Below are 13,557 nucleotides of genomic sequence, written 5' to 3' on the forward strand. Positions count from 1 at the left end.
AGGCAAGTGTCCATGTCCACTGGAAGAGGCTTTTGCTGATGCTGAAAGTGCGAGGGGCCTTTACAATGTGGCTTTGAAGGAGAACCTTTGTTGTTGTGACTGGAATTATTTTTGTTATTGTCCTTCACATAGTTGAGTGAACCATCATGTGAGGCTTTCAGTCTGTCCTCTTCTTGGACACACATTGCTATTGTCTTTTCGATGTCCCATGTTTCAGGTGACATGTTATAGTTTACAAGAAAAGTTGCAAACTCCTTTGGCAGTGAAGCCATGACCAAGTGGACGAGGAGTGCTGGTTTGATTTCCAGATCCGCGTCCATTGGCTTGAGCTTTATCGCCATGTTGCTCATCCGAAGTATGTGCTCTCTAATGCCATGCCCACCGCCAGTGTAGTTCTCTGTAATGAGTTGTTATATCAACTGGGTGGCATATGTCTTTGAAGAACTAGTGAACCGGTTCTTTTTCTTTGTAAGCAACTCACCTACGTGAGTGCACTCTGCAATTGAGCCCATGATGTCGTTCTCAATTGTATTCTTTATAAATGACATGCATTTCTTGTTGGCTTTGAGCCACTTTTGATTTTCGAGGGTAAAGGACATCTCCACAGGAGCATGATCCTTCTTCGTTTTCTCCCATGCAGCATCAGTTTCTTTTGCATCTCTGACTGGCTCTGGAGGTGGGACCGACTGCGGTGTGTCCACTACCTAGTCCATCTCAGCACAGACAAATGCTAAGTCTACTTTCTTCCTCCACTCAGTGTAGTTGTCACCTCTGAGTGTCGGAACATCTTTTAGGCAACTCATCAAGTGGTAGCCTCCTGAAATCACAATTTAAGTGAGATCAGTATAACAATCATATGCATTAATCTAACGTTGGTCAAATTAATCATACAATTGTCTATGCAATTAAAACTATATTATCATTGGACAAAAATAGAAATAAATCCACCTTTAATTTTAATAATGATAAAACATGATCATGTTATTAACAATGTTGGTTAGAAAATAATAGAATCATATTCTCTTTTAATAAACACTCTAATATGCTCTTTTTAATCTGTTATTGACTTTGTGAAAAGAGCACTAAAAAAATACTTTGCAGCGGAAAACGTGAATATAAAATTCATGTACTTTTTCTACTTTATAGAAAAAATCTGTTACAAAATTTAAAATCATGAACTTATCCTTTTTATAAAATCCATGAACTTTTCTTTTTCTAAAAAAGTCCATATTTTATTTTCAGAAACTTTTATTTTTCTTTGCTGAAAAACTCTGTTTACTTTTCCCTTTTCTAAACAAAATTCTCGTTTGAAAAAATTGCATAGAAAAACTATTTTTAGATCTTCCAAAAAATAGACACAACATCAACTTCCAAAACCGGCCATAGCCTTTCTGGGCCGAAAACCTCCCTCGCCTGAGGAGTTCTCCCACGCAGCCCTAGGCCTGCATCGGCCACAGCCTGGGCCGCCGGCCTCCTCCTATTTGGCCCAAATGGCCTGCTAGCCGCTAGGGTTTGCCTCACGACCGTCGGATCAAATCCAACGGTCCAAAGCAGTTTTAGCTGTGACAAAAAGGGGTCCGATTCGGCTGGGGAAACCCTAGCCTCATTTTTTCTGCCCTGCCCGCGCCGCTCTCCTCCTTGGTTCACATCTCTCTCTCCGCGAGCTTCTTGCTCTGCAGCGGCGGCGGCTGGCCACCGGCAAGGTGCAGTCATGCCGCCGGCGACGGGGTCGAAGACTACCACGCGCGCCACTGCTGCCTCCCGGCCTCGTCTGCCTCTCGCTCGGCCTCTGTTTCTCCTCCCTCTCGTGCAGCGCTCTCGCGCCGCACCTCCATGGGCGACGCCGGCTGCCGTTCAGGTCCTATCTCCCCTTCCCTTCGCGCTTCTTTCTCTATGGCAGAGAGGACGAGGCTCGAGCCCCTCCTCTACTTCTCTCTCATCCTCCAACCACCATCAGCACACAGTGAGTAGAGGCGGCGGATGCACCGTTGCCTTCCCCTTCGTCGGTCGCGCGACCGCCTTGCGGTGAGCGCGCTGCCGTCGAATGGTTTGGTCGTGGTGCCTAACGGCGCGGCACAGCCGACAGGGATCTTTGCCCCCGGAGGAGGTTGTTCTTCTTCCGAATGGCTTGGCTTGCCGATGCCCGTCCAGATCGAGAGGAACTGCGCGGCCTTGCGGCGGCGCAGCTTTTCCCCGTGAGGGTTCTTTACTTTCTTTCCTTGTCCTGCACTTGAGGTGCTCCCGCCGGCGTCCATCGTGAAGTGGTGACGGTGGCGACTGGGAGATGGAGAGGTGGAGGTGGTGTTTCCCTTGAGCACCGCGCTAACCCTAGATCGGAAGGGTTTGTCGGTGGGGTGTGTGGCGGCGCCGAATCTCGTAGTCCGTGCCCCAGCCCACCACCTTTGTTAATATAGCGCGGGTCACAGGGGCCCACCAACCATAACGGGTTGGGCGTCCCCGATCAGGGCGCGTGGATGAGGGGTCCGGTGGGCCGTTAGGCCCACACGGGAAGAGATCAACCTAACAATCCATACCTGAATATGTTGTTACTCTTGAGTCTTGATTAATCCAAGTTACCGGAGTACCATTTACTGGACATTATTAGGTTATAGTAGACTAAGGTTTACTGAAGAGGTAATTACAGTAGTGGTGCATCAACTTGCCATTGATGTTCACTTTGATACATAAACTTGAAAAATTACGCCTAATTGGTGCTAAAACTTGGTTCATTGGTTCAAATCGTGTTTTCGTACGTCCGCGCTGCTGACTAGGATGCCAGCGTGTCTGTCGGATCCATCATCAGTGTCTGCGAGCACACACAAGGCGTGTGGCCGCGCTGGCGGCTGGATTTTTCCAAAACAAACCTTGGTATTTTTCCGAAAAACTTGAGCCGGTGGGACACAACAAATTGAAATTTTTGCGTATATTCCCAACCCATATCCTAACATACCGCAGATCAGATTGATCATGCATGTTTCTCGAGCTCTTCTCCACATCTTGATCGTTCGTAGCAGCCACCTGGGTGTATCGTGAATACAACGTCGATCGTCGCGGGCATTGATGGGGTTATAGTCCCAGGGTAGGGTCATAGGCCTGCCCTATAGGTCCTACCCAAGGACTACCCTTCTTAAAGGACAAGGCCCTTAGACAGTTTCGACTGAACTAAGGACTCCCCCATCATCCAGTCGGTGACAAGCATTCGGAGCGTATTTAACGTACCGACTGAATTCCACTCTGTACATCGTAACCTCCCAGGAGGGCAACGGTCATATGTTTTCATACACCATTATTAGCATTTAAGGCATATGTTACCTGTAACGTAGGCATTTATTCGCCACTATTCCACCCCTGTCCACCGGGCCGTTGTGAAGGACAGCGCACTCTATATAAGCCGCCCTTCCCCACTGGTGCAGGGGTTGGCTTACACTGTAATCCTATATTCCACTCGACACTAAGCTCCCAAGAGCACTGAAACGTAGGGCTTTTACCTCCACCATAGAGGGGCCTGAACTCATACAACCTCGCCGTAGCTAAGGCTCTACCCATCCTTTCATACCCTACACATCTACTGTCAGATTTATACCCACGATAGTTGGCGCCCACCGTAGGGCACGCGTCTAAGCGACTTCCGGCGAGTTTGCAACTTCATCTTTTCATCATGTCGTCCGGCGGAGATTTGTGCATGGGTCATGAGATCCTCTTCGGCACACTCTCCTTCATCGTCGACGATTCGGCATGGCTTCGGGATGCGCCTCTCGACGTCGAGGCGCTCCCCAGTCGCGGGGCTACGCACTTTCGTGCCGGTGCCCGCGGCGTCCTTCTTCTCCAGCAATCGGCCCCGGTGTCGATCTTCGCCCCCGTCCCGCGCCACAACAACGGTCCCGCCGTCCGCGGCTCCAGCGTTGGGTGCAACACGCCCAGGCGCGACAGAACGCGTCCTCTCAAGTGGCCGTCCTCGAGTCGGTTGTGGTCGCGCCGCCATCCCAGTGCTTGGACTCAGTTCCGACTAAGTTACCTTCCGAGTACTTGGGTCGCGGGCGTGCAGCCGAAGTTCTCATGGCCGATTCCCATGAAAGTCCCCGCCGAACTGGTCGGAACGAGCATGAGGTCGGCGAATCATCTGGCGCTCGTCGTCAACACCACCGTTCTGCCAGTCGACGCACTTGTCATAGCAACGTCGAGGTGTTCCGCACACCCGTCCTCAACCTGGCTGCCGCTGCCAAGATAGCCAATTCCCTCCAACCGACTGATTCAGAGGCTGGTAGAGGAATCGAGCAAATCCGTGCCCTGTTGCACACGGCGCAGCAGCAGAATTCGGCGGTCTCCCAGTCGCACAACAGGATCCACAACAGTTATGTTCACGCGAACACGCATCAGTCGGTTTTCAGCCCCGGCTCTCATCAGCGACGCAGAGGGGGCAGCCGTTCCATGAATCCCGAAGATCGTCGCCGTTCACGCACCCCTCCGCGGGGTGGGCCTTACGAGCCCCGGCATCATGATGATCGGCGTTCAGTCGGTGACGCGTATGATCCAAGGCCCAACGCAAGAGGGTACATCGCCCATAGGAAGGCAACAGGAGTCGAGCCCACCGCGATGGTCACGATAGAGACCGTCCGAGTGGAAGCAGGACCATCGTCTCTGGTCCCGAGTGCTTTAGTCGGGCCATCCGTTCAGCTGACATCCCTCCCAACTTCCGATTGGCGACGGGGATCAGCAAGTTCACAGGAGAATCCAAGCCAGAAACGTGGCTGGACGACTACCGAGTGGCGGTCCAGATCGGTGGCGGAGATGACTAGGTCGCCATGAAACATCTCCCCCTGATGCTCGACGGCTCGGCACGAGCGTGGCTGAACCAGCTGGCTCCATCAAGCATTTACAGCTGGGCAAATCTGTCCCGAGTCTTCATCAGGACCTTCGAGGGCACGTGCAAACGCCCTCCTGGTCTCGTGGAGCTCCAGCACTGTGTCCAGAAGCAGAATGAGCCCCTGCACGATTTCATCCAGCGTTGGACGACCCTCTACCACACGGTGGAGAACGTCACAGAGCACCAAGCAGTCTGCGCCTTCAAGGCAGGCGTGCGGTACAGAGATCTGTACCTGAAGTTCGGTCGGACAGGCGACATCTCCATGAGCAAGATGATGGAGATAGCCGCACGCTATGCAAATGGCGAAGAAGAGGACCGCATACGTAGCGGCAAGCATAAGGCAGTCGCCGACGGAGATGGGAACAACAATCGGAAGCAAAAGCAGAAAGCTCCGTCCACTCCGTAGGCAGAGGCAGCAGCCGTTACCAATGCCAAGTTCAAGGGCAAGGGGAAAGCTCAGTACACCCCCAAGAATAAACAGTTTGGGAATTCCATCCTGGATCAGCCATGTCCAATCCACACGAAGATGGATGAAGAAGGCAACGCCATATTCCTGAAGCACACCACTCGGCAATGTCGCCTCCTGATCCAAGGGTTCGGCGAAGGGCAACCGAGTGAAAAGGACAACGAGCAGGATGATGAGGACAAGGAGGATCCGTTCCCCCAAGTCCATGCAACATTGATGATTTTTGCTGACGTGGAAAGCAAGAGTCGACTGAAGCTGGTGAACAAGGAGGTGAACATGGTAACCCCAACCAACCCTACATTCCTCAAATGGTCTCAGACTGCGATCACCTTTGATCAGTCGGACCATCCAGCACACGTGCCCACCCCAGGGAGGCAGGCTCTGGTCGTCGACCCGGTGGTAGAAGGAGTCCGACTGCGCAAAGTCCTCATGGACGGCGACAGCGGCTTGAACATCATGTACGCCGACACTCTCAAGGGGATGGGTATTCCGATGTCCAAACTTAGTGAGAGCAGCATGCAGTTCCACGGAGTCGTCCCTGGACGAAAGGCCAAGTCACTCGGCCAGATCGCGTTGGACGTCGTTTTCGGCTCCGACAAGAACTTCCGCAAGGACAAGCTGACATTCGAGGTGGTGGAATTCCAGAGTGCATACCATGCGATTCTGGGCCGTCCGACGTATGCATGTTTCATGGCCCGTCCATGTTATGTGTATCTGAAGCTGAAGATGCCGGGTCCCAAAGGTGTGATCACTGTCACAGGAAATCGACAGCGGGCCGAGGAGTGTCTGCAGCAGGGGTCGAGGATTGCCGATCAGCAGATGGCTATCCTCGAGCTGGATGAGTACAAGAAGACAACAGACTCCGCTGACTTGATGCGTTCGAAGAAGCCAGCTTCGGAGTCCGCATTCCAGTCGGCGGGAGACACGAAGAAAGTCAGCATCCACCCGACGGACGACACCGCCGCCCCGACGAACATCTCCACCACCCTTGATCCAAAATAGGAAGCCGAGCTCATCCAATTCCTTCGTGAGAACTGGGACATTTTCGCATGGAAGCCCGCTGACATGCCAGGTGTACCCAGGGAGTTGGCTGAGCAGCGACTGCATGTGGATCCTGCTGCTCGGCCCGTCCGAGAATGCTTGCGTCGGTCCGCCGCGCACAAGAGGAAGGCAATCGGAGAGGAGGTGGCTAGACTTTTGGCAGCCAACTTCATTCGCGAGGTACACGACTCCGAGTGGCTCGCCAATGTTGTCATGGTGCCCAAGAAGGACAAGTCTCTCCGTATGTGCATCGACTTCAAGCATCTCAATAAGGTCTGCCCGAAAGATCATTTCCCGCTCCCCCGCATTGATCAAATTGTTGATTCAATTGCGGGCTGCGAGCGTTTATCATTCCTTGATGCCTATTCGGGCTATCATCAGATCCGTCTGTATGGTCCGGATGAATTAAAAACAGCCTTCATCACCCCATTCGGGTGTTTCTGCTACATCACTATGCCATTCGGTTTGAAGAATGCAGGAGCAACTTTTATGCGCATGATCCAAAAATGCCTCCTTGACCAGATCGGTCGAAATGTGGAGGCATATATGGACGATATCGTAGTCAAGTCACGCAAAGGTTCCGACCTGCTGACTGACTTGGCAGAAACATTCGCCAACCTTCGTAGGTACGATATCAAGCTCAACCCTGCCAAGTGTTCATTCGGTGTTCCCAGCGGAAAGTTACTCGGTTTCTTCGTTTCCGAACGAGGGATCGATGTCAACCCCGAAAAGATCGGGACCACCGTCCGAATGGAGCGGCCGGTCAGAATACATGATGTTCAAAGGCTCACAGGTTGCCTAGCGGCTTTGAGCAGGTTTATCGCTCGACTCGGCGAGAAGGCGTTACCTCTGTACCGACTCATGAAGAAATCAATTACTTTCGAGTGGACAGACGAAGCCCAAATTGCATTCGACGACCTCAAAGCCCTGCTTTCCACCCAGCCGGTTCTTACTGCCCCGCTCAGTAAAGAACCCCTTCTTCTGTACATCGCGGCTACAAATCAAGTCGTCAGCACCGTTCTTACAGTCGAACGCGAAGAAGAAGGCAAAGCGTACAAGGTTCAACGGCCAGTATATTATGTCTCCAAAGTCCTGACTCCTTCCAAGCAGAGGTATCCCCATTATCAAAAGCTTATTTACGGGATCTACATGACTGCAAAGAAGGTGGCTCATTATTTCCAAGACCACTCGGTGTCTGTCATTTCTGATGCTCCGTTGTCGGAAATCCTCCACAATCGGGACGCATCAGGCCGAGTGGCGAAGTGGGCAATGGAGATGTTATACTGCGACATCAAGTTCGAAGCCAAGAAGGCTATAAAGTCTCAAGCTCTGGCTGACTTCATAGCAGAATGGGTAGAACAACAGCAACCGACTCACATCTACTCGGCTCATTGGACCATGTTCTTCGATGGGTCCAAGATGTTGAATGGCTCCGGCGCTGGCGTAGTGATCATATCGCCAAAAGGTGATAAACTCAAGTATGCATTGCAGATACATTTCGATTCTTCCAACAATGAGGCAGAGTATGAAGCTCTCCTTTATGGATTGCGCATGGCCATCACACTCGGCGTCCGTCGCCTGATGGTCTATGGCGATTCAGATCCGGTGGTTAATCAAGTGATGAAGGAGTGGGATGTAAGGAACCCCACCATGACTGGATACTGCAACGCAGTAAGGAAGCTTGAGAAGAAGTTTGAAGGTCTGGAACTTCATCATGTTCCGCGACTGAAAAACCAAGCAGCTGATGAATTGGCAAAACTTGGATCCACTCGGAGACCGGTCCCGAGTGATGTCTGCCTCGAGCACCTACACCTTCCCTCAGTAAAAAAATATCCTTTCACAGAGGAACCAGTACAACCGAAGAGCTCAACAAATCCGACTGAAGTCGAGGTCCCCGTTGTGGTTGATTTGATCATGGAGATTCTTGCTCTCATCCCCGATTGGACTGTGTCGTTCATTGCGTACATCCTGAGGCAAGAATTACCAGAAGACGAAGTCCAAGCTAGGCAGATCGTCCGCAGGTCAAAGTCCTTCACCGTCATTGATGGACAGTTGTACAAGGAAAGTGTTTCAGGCGTCCTTCAGCGGTGCATCTCCCCTGAGGAGGGACAATTAATCCTGGAAGAAATTCACTCGGGGACCTGCGTCCATCGTGCCTCCTCAAGAGCAATCGTCGCCAAAGCATTCAGAGCTGGGTTCTTCTGGTTGCAGACGAATGAAATGGCAAAAGATATGGTCGACCGATGCGAAGGCTGTCAGTTCTATTCGAACAAGTCCCACAAGCCAACATGTGCGCTGAAGACAATCCCTCTTGTTTGGCCGTTCGCCGTGTGGGGATTAGATACAGTCGGACCATTCAGAACAGGCCAAGGAGGATTCACTCATCTGCTGGTACCAGTCGACAAGTTCACCAAGTGAATTGAAGCCAAGCCCATCAAGAAGCTTGACGCCCTCACGACCATCAAAATCGTCACAGACATCATCTCCAGATACGGGGTTCCGCACAGCATAATCACCGACAATGGCACAAACTTCGACTCGGACAGGTTCAAAGGCTTTTGCACAGGCTAAGGAATCCGAGTGGATTTTGCATATGTGGCGCACCCCCAAACAAACGGGCAAGCAGAGCGGGCGAATGGACTTATTCTTCAAGGGTTAAAGCCTCGACTCCTGCGAGAAGTTGGACATGCCGCCGGCGCATGGGTCACCGAGCTGCCTTCGGTGTTGTGGGGCCTCCGCACAACTCCAAATAGATCTACAGGGCGATCCCTGTTCTTCCTCGGTTATGAAGCAGAGGCGGTCCTTCCGAGTGACTTGCTTCACAACTCTCCACGAGTCGAACTCTTCTCCGAAGCTGAATCAGAACAAGCCAGGCAAGACGGAATGGATCTTCTAGAAGAGGAGAGCGAGATGGCACTGACTCGCTCAACAATTTATCAACAAGATCTGCGGCGTTTCCACGCGCGGCACGTCAGGAGTCGCACATTCCAAGCAGGCGACCTGGTGCTCCGAGTGGATCAGCACAGACCTCACAAGTTGGCTCCCGCCTGGGAAGGACCCTTCATCATCTCTAAGGTGCTGAACAACGGAGCATATCGATTGTACAACCTCGACAAGGAAACGGACGAACCGCGAGCATGGAATGGAGATCTCCTGAAGCGCTTCTACTCATGACCGTCGACGAGGGCAATGTAAAGAACAAGTATCATTGAAGTAATACAAAGCAGATTGATTTCTTGCAAGTTCAAAATTCTTCCGCGTTTGCAGACTCCGGTCTAAAAAATAAAATATTCGCTCCGAGTGCGCACTAAAAGTCGCACTCGGGGACTTTGGTGCGATCCAGAATCGCCTAAGTACAAATTCTCTCCGAGTGTGCACTAAAAGTCGCACTCGGGGACTTAGCTGCGACCCAGAATCGCCTAAGTACAAACTCTCTCCGAGTGTGCACTAAAAGTCGCACTCGGGGACTTAGCTGCGATCCAGAATCGCCTAAGTACAAATTCTCTCCGAGTGTGCACTAAAACTCGCACTCGGGGACTTAGCTGCGACCTAGAGTCGCCTAAGTAAAAAACTCTCTCCGAGTGTGCACTAAAAGTCGCACTCGGGGACTTAGCTGTGACCGAGCGTCGCCTAAGTAAAAACTCTCTCCGAGTGTGCACTAAAAGCCGCACTCGGGGGCTTAGCTGCGAACCAGAATCGCCTAAGTAAAAAGTCTCCTTCGAGCATATCCTCGAGATCCACTCGGAAGCTTAGCAGACCCTCATTGAGGCTCATGTGGATGTGAAGACAACTGACAACTACATGAGTAACAACTCGCTCTGAGTGTGCACTAAAAGTCACACTCGGAGACTTAGCCGCGACCAAGAGTCGCCTAAGTAAAAGCTCGCTCCGAGTGCGCACTCGGAGACTTGACAAACCCTCATTGAGGCTCATGTGGATGTGAAGACAACTGACAACTACATGCTCCGCATGTTTGCCATTGGCTTCACCAAGAAACTCCAAACAAAAACCACGAGCCAAAATCATGTCAAAAAAATTGGCGAAAGAAGAGCAAAATATTCGATTCGAATTCAAAGTTGGATCTAAGATCAGTCGGCTCGTTGTGGATCAAGCTTATCCACACCGAACCACGAATGTGACGGCCAACAGCAGTGGCCAAAGTTTGATACAGATAATACTCGGCATACCGAGGTAAAGTTTTTCAAGCGCGAGGTAAAGTTTTTCAAGCGTCACCAGGACTAGCACCGGGACTGGCAGGCTCCACAAAGGTGTCAAGGTCGATCCCGTTTGCGATGCGAGTGGCTGTCTCGAGGAAGGTCTCCATGAAATCTTCGAATCGAAGATTCTTGGTGTTGGCGACCTGCAACGCCTTCAGCTTTTCTTCGCGAGCTTCCTTGCAGCGCACTCGGACCAGCGATAGCGCCACGTCCGCACCACAACGAGCGGAGGCTTCTTCCATGCCTGCACTCTGTTCGGGATGTCCTCCAGCCGAGTCATCAACCCTTCTATTTCTTGCCGGGAATCGTCTTCGGACCATAGCTCCTTGTCGATACGGCCGATGACTTCTCTCAGGCGGCCAATGAAAGGTCCCACTCTGCCAAGGCGAATATGCGCTCGGAGCAAGTCCCGATTGGCTTTGTCGCCGAGTGGAACGTTCGGAACAACCGACCGCTCAATGTCGGCTGCTTCAGCCTCAGCGTCCAGACAAAAATCTACAAAGAAAAGACAAGCATAAAGTAAGCGCGGAATGAACTACAAAGTCAAGAAGCACTCGGCAAAAAGCTTACCTCCGAGCAGTGCAACCATCTTCCTTGCCTAGTCACTGACGTACTTCTCCTGCGCCATGCACCGATTGTTCATCAACTTCAGCCGAGCCATCCGTTCGGTTCTTTGACTCTTCAATTTTTCAATTTCGGCTACCAATGCCTTGTTGGTCTCCCGGGGCTCCTCCAAAGATTTCTCTCGGTCAGCAAGAGCCACTTTCACACCAACCAGGTCATTCACAGCCGCCTCCAAGTCCGCAGCAAGCTGAATCTTTTCAGCCTTCAAAGCATTGTACGCGGATCCCATTTCGCAAGTCTTCTGCCAAATAAGCGCAAAGGGAAGATTAGACACATTCAACAAGGAAAACAATCAAAGCTCAAAGTTCTTCAGACCCCTGCCGATGCAAGCAATCGACATCGGTCTCGGGGACTACACCCAGTGGGTTCACTAAGAGTGACCCCACTGGCATGAAGCTCGAACATGTCGGCCCTATTGAGCTACATGACAAACAGACAAACCTATGAGACTACTATTACCCGACCTGAGTAACACTCCTCTCGGGGACTACACCCAGTGGGTGCACTCGGAGTGCTCCCACTGGTACCTTTCGGGCAGATCAGCTCTGATCTGATCAGGTCACAAAAAAATGCATATAAAGACAACTGCCGGTGCAAGCACTCGACAGAAGTCTCGGGGACTACACCCACTGGGTTCACTCGGAGTGAACCCACTGCAAAATAATCCTACTGTATCCAAGTATATCACTCAAACCCCAGTGGGTAACAAGAGGAAAGTAAACACTTACTAGCGCACTTACTTGGATATCGTCCCGGAGTTCCAAGCTTTTCTTGTACAAAGACGTGATGGAGTCATACGCTCCCTTGGCGTCACCCACCATCAGCTCCACCTGCACCATGGCCTCCTTGGCGGCCCCCACCTGGTCTTCCGGGAGGTGTCGGGCGTCATACTGAACGGTCGACGGACCCGGCACGACAGAAGACTCCTTGGGCATCCCAAGCTCCGCTCCAGTCGGTTCCGCCGCGAGAGGCACCGTCTCAGTCGGCGGTATCGTCTCGGTCGGCGACACGTCCATGGTGGGAGCAGCAGCAGATGGGACAACCTCAAGGACAGGCGCCAAAGCTGGCCCTGACCCTCTTTGGTCGTCGTCCTCCAGATGAATCACCTCCGAAGGAAGCCCGACTGAACAACATGAAGTTACAGAAAAAGGGCAAGATGAAAGGCAGCACTCGCGAAACAATAACACAAACTCTCAGAGCTGAGACAACGTACCTTGCTGGGATGTGGCAGCGTTATCCGTGTCCATAGGATCATCGTCCTGGCGCGGCTGAGAGGTGCCGGAGGTAGCAGCTCTGTCGAGTAAAATCCACTCAACGGATAAGCATGAGTTCAATCAGATACTGAAAGGAGATGAGAGAACAAGACACTTACGCTGAGGCGACTGGAACAGCGATCCTCATCCGAGGCAAAGCTTTCCGAGGCTTGGGCCCGCTAGGTTTGGCCACCTTGGACGGCTGGTCCGTGGGCTCGGCAGTGGCGTCCCTGGTCCTCTTCACATTCCGAGCACTCGGAGCCACGGGAGAGGCTGGCGGAGCACTCGGAGCCGCTGGAGGAGCCGGCGGAGCCGCGGGTTCGTGACGGCGCTTAGTTCGTTGCTCTGATGGTGGAGGTGGCAAGCTCTTCTTCCCAACCTCCTCCCCCTCCTCTTCGGTCCCCTCTTCCATCTCCCCGCTGTCGGAGACGTACTCGGCGCTGTCCACGCTACCCTCCTGGCTGCCCTCCTCTTCCTCGGCTGGGTTCCCGTTCGAGACGGCAGAATACCAGTTGGTCCACTCCTGCACAAAACACAGTCGGCAACGTCAGACGTCAGGCGGCGATACAAGAAAAGCGATAAATCTAAGAAGATTGAAAGCACTCGACAAGATGTGCTCACCTCATTCGGAGGAGGATTATTAGCGCGGAAGGGCTTCACCCGCCGGGCTCCTCGGGGGTTGTCGCATGCGCCTGTGATTCCGCGGACCCACGCTGTCACAACCTCCCCGGTCACGCATTCTAGATGAGTCCGAGTGGAATCCTCAGGCCCCACGTAGTGCCACATGGTGTGGTGACGGGCTTGCAGCGGCTGGATCCGCCGACCCAGAAAAGTCTCCAGCAAATCCGTGCCGGTGACTCCCTTGCGGACGACATCTATCAGCGCGTCGACCAGAGGTTGGATCTGGATCTTCTCCACCTTTGAGAGCGCAAGCTGCCTGGAAGGAGCCGGACGGTCTAGGCTAAAAGGTGGCAACCCAGTCGCAATATTCGGACAAGCGACGTCCTGGCAATAAAACCAAGTCGACTGCCAGTTCCTAACTGACTCGAACAACTGGAGAGGAGGGTAGCTACTTTTGATTTTCTTTTGGAA

Source organism: Hordeum vulgare, chromosome 5H (genome assembly GCF_904849725.1).
Source record: "Hordeum vulgare subsp. vulgare chromosome 5H, MorexV3_pseudomolecules_assembly, whole genome shotgun sequence".
In the NCBI taxonomy this organism is placed as follows: domain Eukaryota; kingdom Viridiplantae; phylum Streptophyta; class Magnoliopsida; order Poales; family Poaceae; genus Hordeum; species Hordeum vulgare.